General features: G+C 47.3%; 1 pseudogene; it reads left to right on the top strand.

Annotated features, from left to right (window-relative positions):
• The first annotated feature begins 7,192 nt into the window (after positions 1-7,192).
• LOC141264682 (uncharacterized) lies at positions 7,193-7,839 on the top strand (annotated as a pseudogene).
• The last annotated feature ends 276 nt before the right edge of the window (positions 7,840-8,115 follow it).

The following is an 8,115-nucleotide window of genomic DNA, read 5'->3' as shown; positions in this document are numbered from 1 at the left end:
GGCCGTGTGCGACAATGCTGCAAACCTGGGTGCGTCCCTTCGCCGGGGCAATGTCACACACATACCTTGTATGGCTCACGTGTTGAACCTGGTTGTCCAGCAATTTTTAGCCCACTATCCCAGACTAGATGGCCTTCTGCAGAGGGCACGGTCGCTGTGTGCTCACTTTCGCCGTTCGCATCCCGCAGCTCAGCGACTTACATCTCTACAGAAGTCGTTGGGCCTGCCACTTCACCGGCTAAAATGCGATGTGCCTACCCGGTGGAATTCAACTCTGCACATGTTGCAGCGACTGTGGCAGCACCCACAAGCCCTGGTGCAATACGTTCTGACGTATAGCCTGGGCCAACGAGATCCAGAGGTGGGGCAAATCACGCTGGAGGAGTGGTCTCAGATCAGGGACCTATGCACCCTTCTGCACAGTTTTGAAATGGCGACGAAGATGTTTAGTGCTGACAATGCCATTATCAGCATGACTATTCTGGAGATTTACATGCTGGAGCACATGTTAAACAGAATTCGGAGTCAGGTGGTGGCACAAGAGGAGGTGGAGGAAGTAGAGGAGGAGGAGTTGTATGCGGAAGGGCTAACATCTGCAAGGTCCAGACGGTCGGAAGCACCAAGGCGGCAGGCATGTGAGGGTGGGGGAGATGGTTTTACCAGGGCGCATGGTAGCAGCGAAACTAGTGAGGAAGGTGCAGGAGCCCAGGAAGAAGTGGAGGACGAACTGATGGAAGACTCATCAGATGAGGGAGACCTTGATCACATTTCTGTTGTGCGAGGTTGGGGGGAGAGGACAGAGGAAGGAAGCATGATTGTTACCTCGCCACCAACACAACAGGGACTTGGTGCTCCTGGATGCGCATCACACATGAGTGCCTTCTTGCTGCACTACCTGCAACATGACCCTCGAATTGTGAGAATTAGAAATAATCCTGACTACTGGGTTGCCACACTGTTAGATCCCCGGTACAAAAGTAAATTTGCAGAAATTATTCCTGCCATAGAAAGGGATGCACGCATGCAGGAGTATCAGCAGAGACTGTTGCAGAATCTTACATGTGCTTTTCCACAAAATACCAGTGGTGCACGTAGTGAATCTCACAGTTCCAACTTGCCAACCGTGGGACCGTCAAGTGTTCAGCACTCAAACCGTAACAGAACCACAGTATCTGCTGGTAACATCAATTTTGCGGAATCATTTCACCACTTTTTTAGCCCATCCTTTGCAAGGCCACAGGAGACAAGAAGTCTGACACATAGTCAATGCCTAGAGACGATGGTACAGGAGTATCTCCAAGTAAACATTGAAGCCATGACTGTGTCACTGGACCCTTGCTCTTTTTGGGCTTCCAATCTGGATAAATGGCCGGAGCTAGCCACTTACGCCTTGGAGATCTTGTCATGCCCCGCAGCCAGCGTTCTGTCTGAACGTGTGTTCAGCGCTGCTGGTGGTGTGCTGACAGATAAGCGCACGCGGCTCTCCACTGATAATGTAGACAGACTCACGTTCATAAAGATGAACAAATCATGGATCCGAAACGACTTTTCTACCCCTGTGTCATCCTGGGGAGAGTAAAAGCTTGATGATTGGTTAAAATCACCCTACCAACCGTTTTAAGCTTTCAAATTACTAATCATGTTTATCTGTATCTTGGCTGGAAAATAATTTGGGCTTTGTAGCAGTGTGCAGCACTGATTCTATTAGGCCATCTATAATAAGCTCCACCAGATTTAAAATTACTAATCATGTTTATCTGTATCTTGACTGGAAAATAATTTGGGCTTTGTAGCAGTGTGCAGCACTGATCCTATAAGGCCATCTATACTAAAGCTCCACCAGATTTAAAATTAATAATAATTTTTAGCTGCATCTAGCCCGGAAAATAATTTTGGGGCTCCGAGATGCGCAAGACACATAAGTGCCTTCTTGCTGCACTACCTGCAGCATGACCCTCATATTGTCAGAATTCGAAGTAATCATGACTACTGGGTTGCCACACTCTTAGATCCCCCAAACTTTTCGATCAACCTTTTCATTTTAATAAAGACCAAAAAAATGGTCATTTTTGAAATTATAAGCATTAGCAGGTTGTTAGAAACTGAAATCAAACAGTTTTCAACTCAAAACTTTATTCTAGGTGATGTTACATTTTCACATAGGACCCCTTGTTCGAAAGGAGCTTCTGAACTCTCTCGTCTATTGAATTTGTCAGGTTTTGGATGGTTTCTGCTTCAATTGTTTTGCATGAGGACAGAATACCCTCCCAGAGCTGTTGCTTAGATGTGAACTGCCTCCCGCCATCATAGACACTCCTTTTAATGATGCTCCAAAGGTTCTGAATGGGGTACAGGTCAGGGGAGCATGGGGGTCACACCATAAGTTTGTCCCCTTTTATGCCCATATCAGCCAGAGATGCAGATGTTTTATGTGCAGCATGAGATGGTGCATTATCATGCAGAAAAATGATCTTGCTGTGAAATACACGGTTCTTCTTCTTGAACCATGGCAGGAAGTGCTGTTTGAGAAAATCCACATACATTATGGAGTTCATCTTTAGCGCCTTCAGGGATCCTAAAGGGGCCGACAATCTCTCTCCCCATGATTCCAGCCCAAAACATTACTCCACCTCCTCCTTGTTGGCGCTGTAGCCGTGTTTGCGTGGGGTGTCCATCAACCAGCCATCCTCCACTCCATTCATCTGGACCATCGAGCGCTGCACGGCACTCATCCGTGAACAAAACAGTTTTGAAATCAGTCTTCATGTAATGTTTGGCCCACTGGAGCCGTTTCTGCTTGTGTGAAGTGGATAGAGGAGGTCGACAGGATGGCGTATGCACAGCTGCAAACCTCTGAAGGACCCTGCATCTTGTTGTTCGGGGGACGTTGGAGGCACAAGCAGCTTCAAAAACTTGTCTGCTGCTATGACAAGGCTTTTTTGCCTCTGCTCTTTCAACCTGACGTAATTGCCTGTAGGAAAGAGTCCTCAATTTGCCCTTATCAGCACGCACACGTGTGTACTGTGAATCAGCTACATACTTCTTGATTGCCAAGACACTTCATCCTGATCATCGCACAATGTTGATTGTAGTCATGCCTTGACCTAAACACTCCACAATTTGTTGCTTCTCAGCAGCCGACACATCCTTTTTCTTTCCCATTTTGGCAGAAAATGTAGGCTGCTTAATAATGTGAGACAGCCTTCTTAAGTAGTCTTGCCCTTCATTGGACACACCTGCCAAACTAATTAGCACAGGTGTCTGCAATTGCTTACAGTGATATAAAGAGCCCTGACACACATCACCATCAATGAGTTTAACTGACAAACAAATTCTTCCCTTATCACTCCTAAACACTTTTTGCATAATAACTTGGAACGCAGTGTACATGAGCTTTTCCACAAAACACCAGTGGTTCACGTAGTGAATCTTACAGTTCTAACTTGCCAACCGTGGTCTGTATGGAGTTGTTCAATAAAGGGCCCAAAATTAAGATAACATAGATGGGAGAGGTCTCTATGAATAGGAATTCCTAAGTATTTGATACCCTGTGAGGGCCAGGCAAAGGGAAAGTTGGACTGGATGGAATCCTATATGGATTTGGGGAGGGAGACATCAAGGGCCTCAGACTTCGCTGCATTGATTTTAAAATTTGACCATGTAACAAAGTGATCTATTTCAGCCATAACAGCATGGATGGATATATGTGATTGAGTGATATATACTAGGACATCATCAGCAAATAGAGAGCACTTGTACTCGGTGCCTCCCACCTCAATCCACCTAATATTGGGGTTATGGCGAATTGATGAGAGCAGGTGCTCCGTCACTAGGATGTATAAGAGAGGGGACAGAGGACATCCCTGCCTTGTCCCATTGGTGATTATGAAAGGTGATGAAAATGCACCCCCTGGGCCTTGGGACACCCGGAGCCAGACCCTTTTTGGTGGATGCTGGTGGTTGTAGTCTTCGTGGCGGCGACCCGGTTCCGTGGCTCAGGGTGGTCAAACCAGTGGCGGAACTATTTATGTGGTTTTCATGTTTAAATGTCCGACTACGCCACCCGTGGATTGCGGTCAGAGTGAACCGCCGCTGCAGGGCAGACCGCTGAGGCTGGTGTTGTGGGTGCAGCAGAGCGTAGCATAACTCCCCATGGGAGGAGTATAGCCTCAGGGCAGTGTATGCGGAGGATGGGGGTGATGGTGCAGGGCAGCAGCAGTAACGACACGGAGTCAGTGATGCAGTCCAGGGCCTTTACTCACAGTTCTTATTATCCAGACCACGTCTGCAGGTAACGGCTGCCCACGTCGTACTGTGCTCACCAGGTGAGGGCCTCAGACAACTCCCAGATAACTTTGGAGCGCTTCACAGGACCCCCTTTGTGTGTCCTTTGTCTGGCCTTTCTTACCAACCCTTCTGTCCGGCTGCCTCGGGCCTCCTCTTGGTAAACTTGGCGCCAGTTTCCCTGACCCTATGTGGTGCCTTCCTAGCGGGTGTAGCGAGGGGCTGCGCCACATAAAATGTCACAGCCTCCGGTTTCTAGCTGAGGGTTGTTTCCTGCCTCCACTAGTTTCGGGGACCGGTCTCCCCCTTTGGCCTGACCCCTCCACGCAGGTGGATTCGGGCGTGCGGTGGCGACTCGCCCGTCCGCACCCCTGGGATCCCTTCATTCCTCGTTCCTGGAGCCTTCTCCGCTCCTCTTCCTTCCTTCTCCCTCTTCCAGGCCTGGGCCTCTGTTACTAGGCCCGCCTCCGGAGCAGAGCTCATGCAGAGTCCCTGCTCCCTGCACTTCTGCTCAGACTTCTCTGCACTGAACTAAGATGGTGCCCACCTTTTATACTCCCTTCTCAATGCACCCAGGAACTGCTTCCTCCCCTTCCTCAGTGTTCCCTCCCCCCACTCCAGCCAGGGACAGGGACTGTCGTGCCCATCTCAGAGGCATATTGGTCGCCCTGCCCCACGGCAATGTGGTGTAATGCATGCAGGTGTCGGGTCCTGATCCACACTCCATCCTTACCTGAGAGTGAGATATCACACCTCTGGGTGAGGTGCAATACCTCTGTAGCAACCGAGCCCTCAGGGTGCTACAGTTCCATTTATCTTCAGCCTAGGTGACGTATTGTGATACAGGGCCGTGATTTTGGCTATAAAAGGGTCCCCTAGACCCCTACCCCAAGCTTTTTAAGAGAATCATATATGGCGTGCCAGGAGACTCTATGGAATGCTTTCTCAGCATCCAACGAGAGTATCTAATTACAAATTTTTAACTGCATCTAGCCCAGGAAATACTTTGTGCCTAGTAGCAGTGTCTGCTAGTCAGCGGATTATCCCGGCTGTTAAGCAAGCTACACCACCTGTAGTTTAGACACTTAATTTTTTCAAAGGAAATGCTTCGGGACCATGGGATACTCAGTGAAGAGCATCAGGAGGCACCCCAAGGCATAGGGGCTGGGACTGGCAGTAGGATGCCTTGCGGTGGACAGCCGAGCTCGATCCTTATAAAAGCTTTTTAACTGCAGCAGCTTTAGTGGACGCTACTGGAGCTGGAATTACGCGGCTGCTGGCATGAGACTTGCCCTCCAATAGATCCTTGTAAATGGATTTAAAGTGTATTCATTCAAATTAGAGAGACAATTTAAATTAAAAAGCTTAGAGCTGCCTCCACCACAGGGGGGCTCGCTCGACCCACCAGCGGACAGGCACCAGTATTGGGAGAGGGGGGCTGGCCATCAGGGTTCACCGCGGCTCTGGCACAAACCCGGCGACACGGAGGTGGCACGAGCAGGAGCGGACTGGCCGTGTCGGCTTCTCACTTTTTGGATTTTAGAAGGGCATGACATGCCTATATCTGTGTCTCCCCCTCCTTTTACTCCTCCACCTCTTTTATTTTCGCATGACTATATGTACTTGTCACTTTTCCATGTGTTAGTTATGTCTTCTGAGCAGTTTGTCAGCTTTTGGACACCTTTGAAGGTGTTTTCTATGTGTTTCTATGTGTTTTTGTTTGCCTGCCATTGGTTTTAACGGTGTTCGAAGGTGTTCGACGAACAGTTCGACGAACAGTTCGGCGAACACACGGGTGTTCGACGAACCGAACCGAACTCGAACACTACGGGGGTGGCTCAACACTAATTATAAGCTGACATCAACCCCAGCCCTATTACCCCACTGCCACCACTACAGGGCAGTGGGAAGAGCAAGGCTAAGTGCCAGAATTGGCGCATCCTATGGATGCGCCATTTCTGGGGCGGCTGACTGCTGGTGTTTCTAGCCTGGGAGGGGGCCAATATTCATGGCACCCTTCCTGGGCTATTAATATCAGCCTCCAGCTGTCTGCCTAGCCTTTGCTAGCTATTAAAATAGGGGGGACCCCGTGTCATTTTTTTTCGGGTCCCCCATTTTAATAGCTAGTAAAGGCTAGGTATTCAGCTGGGGGCTGATATTAGTAGCCTGGGAAGCTCCGTGGGTATTACCCCCTTCCCAGGCTTCAAACATCTGCCCCAGCCGTCTGCTTAACCTCCGCTAGAGACTAAAATTACGGGGAACCCCACGCCAATTTTTTTTTTTAATAAATCCTTTATTTTAACAATAAATGACAAGTACAGTAATCAACACTATCACTGTACTTCTTATATATGTGACTGACATGTTTCTATTTATCTAATCTATGTGTGATGCTCTATTCTTTCTGTTATAAATTGTCGGGTACAGATGCTGAATTGCCGGCCGGCTTTTTTAAAGAGACGGTGCATGAAAACACTATTATTTTTTTTAATAAATCCTTTAACACTAAATGACAAGTACAGTAAGCAACACTGTCACTGTACTTCTTATATATGTGACTGACATGTTTCTATCTATCTAATCTATGTGTGATGCTCTATTCCTTCTCGTCTAAATTGTCGGGTACCGGTGTATGCCGCTGCTGAATTGCCGGCCGGCTTTTTTAAAGAGAGTGTCTTCTGAGCAGTTTGTCAGCTTTTGGACACCTTTTAAGGTGTTTTTTATGTCTTTCTATGTGTTTTTGTTTACCTGCCATTGGTTTTAACGGTGTTCGATGGTGTTCGACGGTGTTCTAAGGTGTTCGACGAACATTTCCACGAACATCCCAGTGTTCGACGAACCGAACCGAACCCGAACACTACGGGGGTGGCTCAACACTATTCGTGTGTCGCCAAACTCAAGGTCCTAATATTTCAATTATAAGCAATTTTTCTCTGTAGTGCTGCTTCCCTTGGTTGACAGCACATACAGGTTTATAATTGTTGATATTGGGGCCTATGGAAGAACTGGAGACTCCAAAGTGTTCATTTCTTCTATCATGGGTCGGCGGCTGCAAAGTAATGATTTGTCTATCCCACCCCACAGGTTCTCCCTGGACCACGTTTGGAAGCAGATTCTTATGTCATGGTTGGTGATGAGGCATTTCAACTGACACACCATGTAATGAGGCCATATCCACAGAGAGCCCTAGACCACTGGCGGAAAATTTTTAATTATCGCCTATCACGTGCAAGACGATTGGTGGAGTGCGCCTTTGGGATCCTATGTGCAAAATGGAGGGTCCTGGTTTTGGCTATCCAATTAAGTGAAGCTAATGCGACTACAGTGATTAAGGCCTGTGTCATCCTTCATAATTTCACAATGATCCATGAATGTGCACCTATAGATGATGATGCTGGTGGTACCACGCAATGCCAGACCTACAAGTTCACAATTCTCGTCGTCCGCCCACTGGTCTCAAAGTTCGGGATATCTTTACAAATTATTTTGTGTCACAACAGGGATCTACTCCTTGGCAAGATGATGCTGTGGCTATGTTTTAATCTCCCTGTTTAACAATATCAATTAAATGTTCTTGCCTCAAATTGATGATGCCAGTTTATGTCATTAAGTATACCTTCTATATCTCTGCACCATACATTAATTATTAAAAATGACAACACTCATATAAGTAAAACTTAAACCTTTATAACCAACATGGTTCTTTGGAGCCAAAACAGGCATATTTCAGGCATATGCCAAAATAGGCAAAGCAAACATTTCAACATGAACAAAAATATAAAGGATAATATTCCTCAATAAAATATTACTTCCAAATTTTGGTATGAGCGT

The sequence above is a fragment of the Phyllobates terribilis genome, unplaced genomic scaffold (genome assembly GCF_046119375.1).
Source record: "Phyllobates terribilis strain yellow unplaced genomic scaffold, ASM4611937v1 Scaffold_4__5_contigs__length_816908805, whole genome shotgun sequence".
NCBI classification, from domain to species: Eukaryota; Metazoa; Chordata; class Amphibia; order Anura; family Dendrobatidae; genus Phyllobates; species Phyllobates terribilis.
Note: the sequence above shows the minus strand (reverse complement) of the source record. Positions and strands in the feature narration are given on the sequence as shown.